Raw genomic sequence first — 12499 nt, 5'->3', positions numbered from 1 at the left:
CCAGACCCCTCGCTCATTATCAACCTCCCAGCCCAAACTATGATCACAATAATCTCATTTTAATTTGAGTTATAATGCAAATAAAAAAGAGGGGGAGGGGAGTGATGGGGGGGTGGGGTTGACTAATCAGATTGTGAGAGTTGGCCAGCCTGTGAGAAGACTTCCAGATGGCGTTGAGCTGGCACACTGGCACCGACGAAAAGCTGGGGACACCCCCCCACACACGAACACACACACATACACACACCCTCCACCCCCCCCCCCCCCCACAGACAGCATGCCATGCCCTCACCCTGCACTCCTCTACCCTCCTCTTATCTCTCCTGCCATTCTCCTGTTCTTGCCTAGACTTGACCCCTTCCCCCAGGTCTCCACTCTTTACTTATCCAACAAATCCTGATGTCCCTCCAGAACCAGACCAGCACCCTTTCGACCAGGCTCCTCACTCTCCTACAAGGGCGGGCGGGGGACAGAGCCCATGCCCTCCGATACTGGGGGCACAAGGTTGGCCCTGAGGCCCGGCAGCTGTCAATTAGTGATAACTGCAGAGAGATTCTCTCTCTATCTCTCTCTCTCTCTCACACACACACACACACACACACACACACACAAACAAACACACACACACACACTTTTCCCTCCCTCTCTCCCTCTCTCCACCCTTGTTCCTTCGTTAATCAGGGGGCCATCACCTAGCAACGGTCCTGAGGAAGTCCTCAGTGGGGATGCCTGGTGAGAGGCACACAGAAATGACGATGGGGTGGAGAGAGGGATGAAGAGCTCAGGAAGAGAGGGAGCGGGGGAGAGAGAGAATGATGAGAGGTAGAGGGGGGTAGATGAGAGAGGGAAAGAGGCAGAGAGGATAATGAAACCTCTCCAGAGGACTTTTTGATGTGAGTCAGCCATGGTCCACATGAGGATTCAGCGTTATTTATATACTGTCCTACATATCCACAGGTGTTTGTGTAACCTCCTTTGATGAGGATGACGAGCACAGGAAGTAGTAACGCACAGAAATAACTGACAATCAGGGAAGAGAGACAATTGATGCCCCACTCTGACATCTGCTTCAATTCTCTTGCAAATACATTAATATGAGGTGAATTTGACTGCAACCCCCACCCCATCCCTCTCCAACCACCAAAACCTCTGTCTGACAGAGTGGCAGCACATTGAGCCACGAACAGGTGATAAATCCTTGTCAGGTTTTATTAAAAACCCAGCCAGGCCAAATAGAACACCTCATATTGAGCTGTAATACCCAAGGAGACGCAGTGTGAAAGCGAGCGAGCGATAGAGACAGAGAGAGAAAGAGAGAGAGAGAGAGAGAGAGAGAGGAGAGGCTTCCTGTTTGGTATGCTACCCAGCAGTGAGCTACTGTCTCGTCTCTGATGTCATTAAAGTGGAGGTAAGAGGAGGAGGAATAACCGTTTGCAAGAACACACACACACACACAAACACATATCAACAGCCACACACACGCACACACACCTCTGCCCCTGCTGGTGTTCCAGACTAGCTAAAAAAAAATGACAAGGAGGAGGGCTGCAAGGTGAGGTGAAGCAAAACATCCTTGAATAAAATGGGATTTTATGGGATTATCACTGAAAAAGCCCACAGAGTTAAAAAAGTATACGTTTCTTTCAAAATTTTCCGTGTTTTTTTCTCTCTCAGTCAGTCTGCTGACTAGACAACAATAGAAATCATCACTTTGCACATTATTTATTTACCTGGTGGAGGAGCCCTCAGTGAGACAATGAATCAAGTCAAGTGAAAGATTTATAAGCAGCTTGACCGAAGCGTTCAGATAGTAAACGGGTCAGGTTGTCAAACGCAGGGAGGTGAACTGTGCAAAACCAATTACTCCGTCATGTCACGACGCCCCAAATAACCCAAAACTACAGCTGTTGAAAAAATAAAGTTAAGGTGGAGGTGTTAGCTCAGTGTTGGAGCAGCAGACTGGACCCCTGTCATCATTCTAAGCCCACCCACTCACTTCATACTGACACACGCAGGTATAAAGTCACACATATGTTCCATAACACTGCTGACAGAGTGCACACACACACACACACACACACACACACACACACACACACACACACTGGATGCAGGAGCTTGTGTCATCTCAGCGTATTTCTCTCTGAAACCAGATAGCCAAGATCTTTTCCTCCCTCCCTCCTTTTTTTCTTTTCTTTCTTCATCACGATCCATCTTTCTCTCTCCCTCTTGTGTGTGTTTTTGTCCTTGATGACCAAGCTGTTGGGTGGTCTGTCTGACCGTGCTGACCCCTGCGCTTGGGCCTGACGTAAATTTGCTAATGGTTAGCGTCTTGCTCCTCCTCTGACAGGGCTTTCTGTGTTCAGATGTGAGACAGCGTTCCTGCTGCAGAAGTAGAGCTGCATGTGTATGTGTGTGTGTGTGTGTGTGTATGTGTGTGTGAGAATACCAAGCAGGATGACACAACGTCACACTCCATTACAGTTTTACAAAACTTTTCTTTCATTTCAGACCACAATGTTTTGAATATTTTTTTCCCCATATATGCACCAAAATAATTGTTAGCAAAACTTTGGAAATTTGGATTTGCTTGTATAGAACATTTCATACGACGAGTGCAAACTTAATGTGCTTTGAAACAGCAAAAAGTCAATGTCACACATGACCAAATCATGTATGTAAACAACATATAAGGTAAGATTGTGAGTAATATTTAAAAAAAAAAAACAAGGTAAACATACGAGAGGAGAAAGTAGAACGATAAAACGGCATCAAGGCAAAGGTGTAAAAGGTGTTAGCTTTATCAAAAGGACATGGAAATGAGGCCATTTTATTGCCATCGGCACGTTTGAGGCAAATAAATTAAGTTGCATGTTATCGTCAGATGATGGCGGTATAGGCAACGTCACACACGACTGGAACACAGAGTAGAAGAAGAACCCAGGAACCAAAACTAGTCACCTATGTTACCAGTCAAAAATGAACAGAGGTCTTGAGGACTTACTTTCTGGAGGGCAAGTTTTGCCTTATCATGCCAAACAGTTTTACTTGAACCACCATGATGCAAAGAAAAAAGAGTGTGTGTGTGTGTGTGTGTGTGGGGGGGGGGGGCAAAATTGCAGTTTCTGTTAATCTCTTAAGGTAATACTTCAAAATGCTACATTTTTTTATGGACAAAATGGTATTTCAGCCCTCCACATTGACCCGTTTAGCTTTAAGGAAAAAAGAAACAGTGCAATGATTTGACTCTATTTTCATTCATAAATAAACTTAAAAAAACAAACCGGTTTGCGTCAAAGAACTCGCACCGCCAGCTCGTGCCTGTAAAGACTCAGACTGTGGGATTCATCTTCTGCCGTGTTGCCTCAAATTTAGATGAGAATTTGGTGGAGAGTAAAAAAAAATTTAAAGATTTTTTTTATTACTATTATAATATAAAAGTGTTTAAAAGTAATTACCATTTTATCTCCTACTCCTGTGGTAAATACATGTAAATCCAAGGCTGCGCTGAGATTGTTAGCCTGCTCTTATTATTGTTACCGTATATCTCTTGCAGCTGGAAGGTCTTAGGAAGTCTTGGCACGGCTACACTTGATGTGTTCACTTGCAGTGGTGAAAAGTGTTTGCCCTCCACCTAAAAATAACAGAAAAGTAAGAGAGAGATGACAGGAATTGATTTGTTGTAAGTCTTTCATCCATTTTACTGTAAATATACATCTGGGCGGAAGAAAAAAAGGGTAAAGCGCTGGGCAAACGATGGCGTTTAGGCTGCCAAATTAAAAATCTTAACAGCATGGCTCCTAATATGATACACATGAGAGTATAGCCTCCATTTTCCTCTCTCCACCCTTACTGAAACATTCAGATCAGCTCATCTCTCAATTTTCTTCATGCCACAAAGCAAACAAACAGAACACGTAAAAAACAATGTTGAACAATTGGAGTTCAAGGAGAGAAGAAGAGCTGCTGCTTCTTTTTTTTTTAATGACAGGAGACGGAGCAAGTGTGAGAGAGAGAAAGAGGGAGAGAGAGTGCTATCAGGAGCCCTGGGATGGGTCAGGGTTAAAGTACACCATGCTAACAGCGGCTGCCTGTAAACAGAGGCACACCTGCCACTCTGCACGCGTGTGCCTGCTGAGGGAGGTTAGCACGACGGCGTCTCCCAAGCCTTGTTTATACAGTAACCGAACAGAAAAGAGAGAAAGAACCGAAGAGTGTCTTCAAAGACAGCCTGACTCTGTGTAATCACTCCTGTTTGGGCTTTGATCTCAGGGAGGGGGGAGAGAGAAAGAGAGGGAGAGAGGAAAAATAATTACATGTTTCTGGGTGCCCTTTTACAATGAATGAAAGGCGATGTTAGATTTGAATCGTATGGTAATGGGAGGTTGTCTGTGCGAATGTGATGGGGAGGTGTTGAATGCTACTTGAGGGAAATAAAACAAGACCCGCTGAGACATTTTGTTCTACCAGCCCTGAAAGCTTCTGGCAACCTGCCTCATTCTGCCTCCACAGAACACAGAGGAGGGGTCAGAAAACGACTGGGGGGCTGACATTATCTAGCCACCCCCCCCCCCCCACCCCCATCCCATACACACACTAGTGCACTCTCTGAGAGGAGAGGACACACTGAGTGACTGACTGACCACTCTGCATTTCAGAGTGCCTCCACATATTTCCTCCATGGTGGGCTGGGAAAATGCTTTTATTATCATTATTATTATTTTGACTCCTTTATGAACGTCTCCCTGTGACCTGTGAGGAAGCGTATGAGGATTCTTGTTGTGCAGACATGTTTTATTATTTTTCTCCTTTCATCTTCTATCAGGATGAAAAGCCACAGACATGGAGTATTCTGGTATTGTTGAAAGAGATGTTGGTATTTTTTTTAATATAATGAATCCAAGCACAGGGAGAGAGAGGGAGAGAGAGAGAGAGAGAGAGAGAGAGAGAGAGAGAGAGAGAGAGAGAGAGAGAGAGAGAGAGAGAAAGCACCTTCAAGTTGTCCATACTAAACAACATAGAGAAACTTAACTGGACAATGAAGTGAAGATGAACGAATACGGCGAATTATTATTAATGTCCTCCATTTTTCATCATGCTGATACTTCATACTTGAACAGGCGTTTTGTTCACTATTGAATTTTGACCGTTTGCTTCATGAGAGATGAAAAGTGATTGAACGCTGCGGTCAGTTTGCCTTATGTAATTACGAGCGCGATACGTGAGGATGTGCAATCAATTGGGAAATCTATGACAGTTTTTTTTTTTTTTTTTTATCCTATTCAGTAACACAAGAGGACAACAGCCAATCATCCTTCACATGCCCTCTTGTGACTGATGCATCTACGACCCAACATGTAGGGCCGTATTGCACTCACACACAGTATTGGAAACTGCATAACATATTGAGGTTGTCTAAACATGATGATGGTGAAATCTTGCAATAACTATCAGTCATTCTGCGCTCAGTCTGAGTGAGTAGGACAGTAGCTGCATGGATTTGACCCTTGACGGATACAAGTGACCTCACTCAGCTGCTACAGAAGCATTTGAGTAGGAAAAAAAAAAAAAAATTTAAAAAAAATTCTGTCTTTAAGATTTACAACTCCCCCTTTGTCCAAAGGCTTAAAATGTACTCAGTAGTGCCCATTCATTGTTTAAAGCTCATGAAATAATAAAAAAAGAAAAATTAGATTGTGATAACCTGAGTGAAAAAATGGGTTAAATTGTAAAACAGTTGCTTCTTAAAAATCAGCGCATAAAAGCAATATTAAACACAATGTCCAGGATATTCAAAACAGGTGCTTAGGTATTTTGTTTTGTTTTTTTCTTCTCCTTAACATACAATCGCATTTGGGTGCGAAGGCAGACCATCAACCCAAGTCTCATGTTTTACCCGTGACACTCCTACTTCATATTAAAATATAATTTTCCCTGTCAGCGACGTACGTGTAGTGGCCTGGTAGCCGACAACGCGCGCAAAGTCGGAACACACTGGACAGTAGATGAGGGTTGTACCGTCAATGTTTAAATACCAGCTAACGTGCTAACAACTGCTTCTATCGTTCTCATTGGTCAGTAGATATGAAAAACCTCTATAGTTTGGGGATTCTGCTGCTGCTGGTATACAGTCTATCATGTTCCTGTGTCTAATGATACATTTTCAGAGGAGCACTGGGACTTGTGAGTCAACTAAGGAGCTTCTTCGGCGATGATCTGAATCACCACTTAGGGCCTACTCACTCGAGGCAATCCATCACATGCCTGAGCAAATTTGTGCACCAGAGTCCAGTTCATTTGACTCATGTGATCCCCCGTACACTTTATTTTGGCCCTGGTGTGGCTAGAAGAGGTGAGCTTAGGAGCACACAAGCAGAAGGCACAGAGCATGGACACGACACCATCTTGCAGCTCGGTGGGGAAAAAAAGGTCACTTCCAGGGGTACAAGACTGAAAACAAAAAAATAGCAAGTGTACAGTTTTGGATCTCCAACACCATCGACTCTGTCACGTAAGGTTACTGAAGACTGGGGAGCCCATTAAGCACTGAGTCAGCTGAAGGGGTACGAAGTTGATATCTTTTGGTGTGGCGTGTACAGCTCAGTGATGACGTAAGCAAGCTCAGACCTGGAGTGATATGTGAGCACAGGACCTGGGCGGGGACAACTGTAAAAATCTAACCAAGCCAAATGCCAATGCACCCTCAATGGCTCAATTGGAAAGCCAGGACAGCAAAAAAAAACAAACAAACAAACTAGCTAACAAAAAGGGGTCTGTTTTCTGTAAAAACCAAAACATAAAGTCTTAAGGTGGTACATGTTGGCCAGGTAGTGTCATCCCTGCCCCGTCCTGTGTTCCGTATAGAAGAACGACTACAGCAGCTCACGTGTTTGCTGAGCTCTGCTGCTGTCATACCTGTGATCGGGCCGAGCAGGGATGCAAAGAAACAGAAATGGAGAGATGAAGGAGTGAAACCAACAGGGAAGAAAGAGTGGAGATGAAGGGGGGAGGCGGGGTAGGTATAGATGAAAGAAAAGATGGTGACAGATTCAAGTGAGAAGCGACATGGGAGAGGTGGAGAGATGGAAGTAAGGAGGGAAACAGAAGCAGGGAACCCAGCAGGTGTTCTCAGCACGTCTGCCTCCTCCGCTGCAGGTTCTCAGCCTCAGCCTGGGGAACGATGACGTCGATGCTGCTGCCACGCAGGCCGGATGACTGAGAGGCCCAGTAAACAGCCTGTTCCACTGCAGGGCAGAGGACGAGCCACATGCAGCTTTGCCTCCCCATCTACCATCTAGATAAATCTTAGAAGATAGACTTGAAGATAATTCATATATGATGTATAAATGTATAATGGACTTAAAATGCAATTTATTAAAAAAAAAAAAAAAAAAAAGCCTGTTTGTGCAGGACGGTGCAAACCTACTGTAGCTGGAGAAAGAGGCGGCCAAATGCCATTATGATGAGGATCAGGACATTTCTATAATTTGATTGCGCAGGTTAACTGACTGTTGTTCTCCATTAATCCTGATCCTGTTTCTGTGTCATTTAGTGTGTTGTTGTTGTTGATGTGTTTTTTGCAGTGCGTCTGACACCAGGTGGATTAAGTCGGTTAATTCACAATGAATCAAACAAAAGCTAATACTAATCCAGCGTAAGGCCTCGGTGTGATGTCTGACGCTCGGGATTAATTCACAACACCCCCCCCCCCACCCCCAACCAGTCTAATCCTTAACGAAGCAGACGGGATGCTATCCTAACTGACAGTTTCTGCCTCATTATGGCAGGTTGATATGCTTCAACTACTCTCTTCCTTCGAAAGTAATAAAAAAGAAAAATCATTCTGATGGCTGAGACAAAAGAGGAAACCATTTACAGAAAGAATAAACCCAGTAAAAACTTTCCCACAGCTTTTCTTCTGCAGCTATTAAGCCCATCTCAAAGCATTTTTGGAGTGTGTTCTGCTGCTCTTAAGGTTTAGGTTTTGACATTTTGAAATCAATAGGAGGCAGAGTTGTTGTTGGGTTTTGTTTTTTTTTTTCTGCAGTCTTGCGAAACATGGTTGAAAACACTTCAATCAGGCCTGCAGAGAACCTGACACAAGAGACGGAGAGATCGATCCATAATGAGAGGAGTCCTACCTGGGGTTCCACTCGAGGTTGAGGCAACCTCAAATCCAGAAAATCCGAACAACTTTACCACATTGGTAGCTTACATCAACTTGTTAAAATGTAGTTTGTCCGAAAAGAAAAAGAAGGAAAAAAAAAAAAGAAAGAAAATGAGAAGGCTCATTTTGTACTTTTCTTTTTCGATCAGATTTTTGTCCTTTTCTATTTAAACAAGCGAGTTACTTGCAGTTCATTTAAAATGTAGTTTCAGATGAGTTTCATTTAGGTCAAAAAAAGAAAAAGAAACATGAATCATTGACGATGACACGAAGAGCACGCTGTTGTTCCGGTGTAGAACTGTGGAACAATCATTTTATTGGCAGAAGTGCGCCCATCTCCTGGAGCAGCTGGGGGATGATACCTGCATTTACAAATGTAATGTTGGATTTAAACCAGACGTGATCATTCAGGTGCTTTAGCATCATTATCCCCGAGTCTTAAACCTGCCGTGGCGATACTCTCCCTGGGACCTACTGAACATAGGTAGAACACCAATGTGGAACTTAAACGATCACCACACTGCAGTTTTAAATGGAAAAACATTAAAAAAAATTGACTTCTTCCAACAATTTTCTTTTGCAAGTGTGTGTGTGCTTGAGCTGGAGCTTTTATCAACCCCCCCCCCCCCCCCCCAACCACTCCCAAACATTTCCAACCCAAGCCACTGTTCAAGAAACGTATCGGCCATTTCAAAAGATGCTATTGTATCATCAAGCCAGCCTGGTTAATTAGGCTGCCTTCCTCTGTTGAATACACACTCCCTCTGGGCCCCACAGCTGCTCGTACGATGGAGGTTAAGTGCTAAAACATGTACCCCCCCCCCCACACACACACAGCTACTACATGACTCACGGAGGTATTGTACCAATGGATTTCTGATTACCTGACTGTACTCTGAGTTTGTCAGAGGGTAGCACAAAGGGAAAGATGAAAGAGGTGAAGTTCTGTTAACATTTTTCGCAAGTGAGTTTTTGAAATGGGGAGGGGGCCAGGGATGATGCAGAGAGAAAAAAGAGAGGAATAGAACATCTAACAGCTACTAAATTTCATTTCATTTACATTGAAAAGTTGTTCAAAGTACATCCTGAATAGATGGAAGCGTCCCCCCCCCCCCCCCGCACGCGCTCCCCCCGCCCTCTCTCCTGCTTACTTCAAACAGAATAACCGCGATAAGAGTCGGTTCACCTCAAAACTCCCTGCTATCTCCAAGAATTAATGTGATGTCATCAAGACCAAATGACTCACTCCCTAAAATATGTTTTAGCCATGCAGACAGTCATATGTCAGCAGTTTGGAACGGCTAAGCCTTCCATCCCATTAAAATAATCACTGACTCAGCAGTAACAGTCAGTGAAACTCACGAATTTTTCTGAGTGGGGAAAAAAAAAAAAAAAAAAAAACAGCGTTAGGCAATTTTTGTAAAGAAATACCTGGGAAACCTGTCAAAGTGCTCCACTATGAGGCTTTTAAAATGCTACGTAGCATTTTAGCACCTAGTAAATCTACAGTGTAATATAGAGACGTGAGGCCTCCACTCTGACTGTGTCATTTTGCGGGTGAGTGCTCATGTGTTTATGTGAGCTTCTCAGTGGATTTGTTATATGGCGAGTCAGTAAAGTGGTCCAATGTGAAAACCATCTTCCCAAAGTCAGAGAAAATGTGATGCGAATCGACGTGGATAATAAATAGCTGCGATAACTTGAGGAGGAACCCATATTCCGCCGGAGAGATGGGTCCGCGCGAGGACAAAGCAGCCATAAAAGACTGAATGAAGAGATGTAAAACAATAAGGCCAGAGAGGATGGGAGGAAAGAAAGAGGTGGGGAGATAGAGGAAGGGAGGGTGGGGGTGATGACCCTGGCAGGCAAGAAAAAGGAGATGGAGAGATAGAGAGAAATAGAATGAGAGGAGAGGGAAGAGGCGGAGGAGAGTGCAAGAGAGAGAGAGAGGGTGAGTAAGCCATGTCTGCACTCCATCAAAAACTGTGTCAGTCATTCGCCACCCCACCCCAGCCCACCCCACCTACCCTATGCCCCACTCTCTCTTCAACTCGCACATTAATTCCACTTCTTTTAACCGCCAGCCAGGGGTGTCCTCGACTGAATGTCAATCCTCTGTTCAGGGTGACAGAGGAGTGAACGAGAGAGAGAGAGAGAGAGAGACAGAGAGAGGGCAAGAATGGAGGGGGTGAAAAACGCTTGGCTTGCTCAGAGGCCTTTTTTTTATCTGAAGGCCTTACCCATCCTGACCTGCTCCTTTCCATTTTAATTGCACCCTTTTTCTTTTTTCTTTTCTTTTTTTTAGTCAAATATGACTCCCGTCTGGTCGAGCAGCGTTTGGAGACATTTGATAAGATACCAGGCTGTATCACAATGTTTGACAGGCGTGAGGACTGCAGACATCTGAGGCTCAGACGGAAAGACGGACAGGGTGACAAAAGTGTAGCCAGCCAAAGGAAGAGAGGAGGGCTGGAGAAGAAGAAATATTCCCTTCAGCTTCAAAATCCAATGCCAGGCTCGTTTCAACCTAAACCGGATCTTGATTGACATTTATGTCCTGACATTAAGAACTTAAGAGATACAGGTCGATCCAGTTTAGTGTTCATGTTCCTGATGTATGCAACACAAGCTGTGTGTATGTGTATGTATATATATATGTGTGTGTGTGTGTGTGTGTATACATACATCCATATGTATATATATATTTATATATATCATGTGAAAAATAATTACGCTTAGGCTGACACCCAAGGTCGACAGGCTCCAACAGCTGCCCGATGGCTGATGGCTATTTTTCCTTCTCCTGTCTGGACTTTGCTGGGTATTAAAAACCACATCACACAGGGTGTTTTTCATGCTGTCATATGATACAGCACACGAAGGCCTGACTTGCTGCAAGAATTCACAGGCTTCTTGGCAAGTGGAGGGCTTTTTTGTTGCTGTTGTTAATAGGTTTTAAGTTAAATGTCTAACTTATTTATGAAACCTGGATTGGACACCATTTACAGCAAGACCAAAAAAAGGGGTTAAAAAATTGCAAAAACATTGTTACCGCTTCTGGAAATCAACATGTCTGAAACACACTTTGGTACTCGCTAATAATTCATGAATGCTGGTGAATGTTGTTATATAACGACGCTCCACTAGAAGGCTTAAAAAAATGAATGAAAGTGGAGAAAAAAATGAAAGTGCATTGTTCCATTCTTGCATCACGATAAAACAAATAAATACCATCATCGCATGTTTGTGTTTCATTCAAGGGCGTTGCGTAACTCCTCTAAGGTTGTAGTGTTTTGACAATTCAGTTACCATGGTTACGTTTCACCAACATCCTCATCTGATGGTGTCATTGTATTGGTTATCTTTCCAATAAGGGGCAACAAAGCAAAAAGAAACGGTTAAAAACGTGCTTTGAAATAATTCAAACTGCAACAACGAACGGACATAAATTTGCTTATCTGCTAGCCTTATGAAGATATTATTTCATCACAAAAATATGACTGCGTATGCTTGAATAAAATGACTTAATGCTGACGTACATCAGCAGCACACGAGCTATAAAGTCGCTCGTGCACTTGTTAGCGTGTTGATTCAGGAGCCACTTGAAATGGACAAAGACCTGAATTCAGGGTCCAGATCCAGTTTTGCAGAGGTTTTTAAGGTAGACTGGCACTGAAATCTTTCCCTCCTCCCTGACAAGTTGGACATTACAACGGCACAGCCATAAAATTCACTGATCGTCTTATATTTCACAAATTAAACTTGTACGTTTTTCACCGGGGAAAAGGGACGATAACGGATTTACTAGCAAGTATTTAAGGGTAAGCACTTCCAGATCAAACATCTTAAGCAAATCCTCATTTATGCAAACCGCATTTTAAAGTATCAATGAAAATGTGAGCGCCGCCATTGCTAAAGAGATTTTATGGCATTCAGGGATTCTCCTGAAATTTCAGAATTTCGCTTGTGTGTTGAATAGAATCTCACTTTCAAGGGTAAAAGTACAAAATACTACCAAAAACCCCCACTAAACTCCATCAGCTCTGTGACAAGTGGCTCACTGCTGACATTTCAGAGAGACACTGCCCCCAACCTGGGATGTTGTTCCAGCCTGAGAGAGTCAGGAGGGTATTTCAGTGAAACAAGGTGGTTCCTAAACACTCTGCTTGCTGTGCCATGGCCCTGCACTTCTATCCCACAGCGCACTCTCCCCTAAGAGTGAGAAATGGGCATGGGGCGGAGAGGAGGGAGGGAGGGAGGGAGGGGGGCATTGGGAGGCAGTCCTGGGTGAAATTCAAGGCCAAAGCACTCATGTCTCCTCCATCTAACACC

The 12499-nt window shown here is 43.8% G+C and overlaps 1 long non-coding RNA gene across 5 annotated transcripts in view; it reads right to left on the bottom strand.

Annotated features, from left to right (window-relative positions):
- The window catches only part of LOC147246527 (uncharacterized), a 326594-nt gene that overhangs the window by 78080 nt on the left and 236015 nt on the right, over positions 1 to 12499 (bottom strand). For all 5 annotated transcript variants that reach the window (XR_015109778.1, XR_015109776.1, XR_015109777.1 and 2 more), the window contains one exon: positions 3541 to 3634. This is a non-coding gene — a long non-coding RNA (uncharacterized LOC147246527). The remainder of the gene's footprint in view (positions 1 to 3540; positions 3635 to 12499) is intronic.

This window comes from Aulostomus chinensis, chromosome 17 (genome assembly GCF_037954235.1).
Source record: "Aulostomus chinensis isolate RoL2024-O1b breed Wild chromosome 17, RoL_Achi_v1.0, whole genome shotgun sequence".
NCBI lineage: Eukaryota > Metazoa > Chordata > Actinopteri > Syngnathiformes > Aulostomidae > Aulostomus > Aulostomus chinensis.
This window is presented reverse-complemented; position numbering and strand designations above follow the sequence as displayed.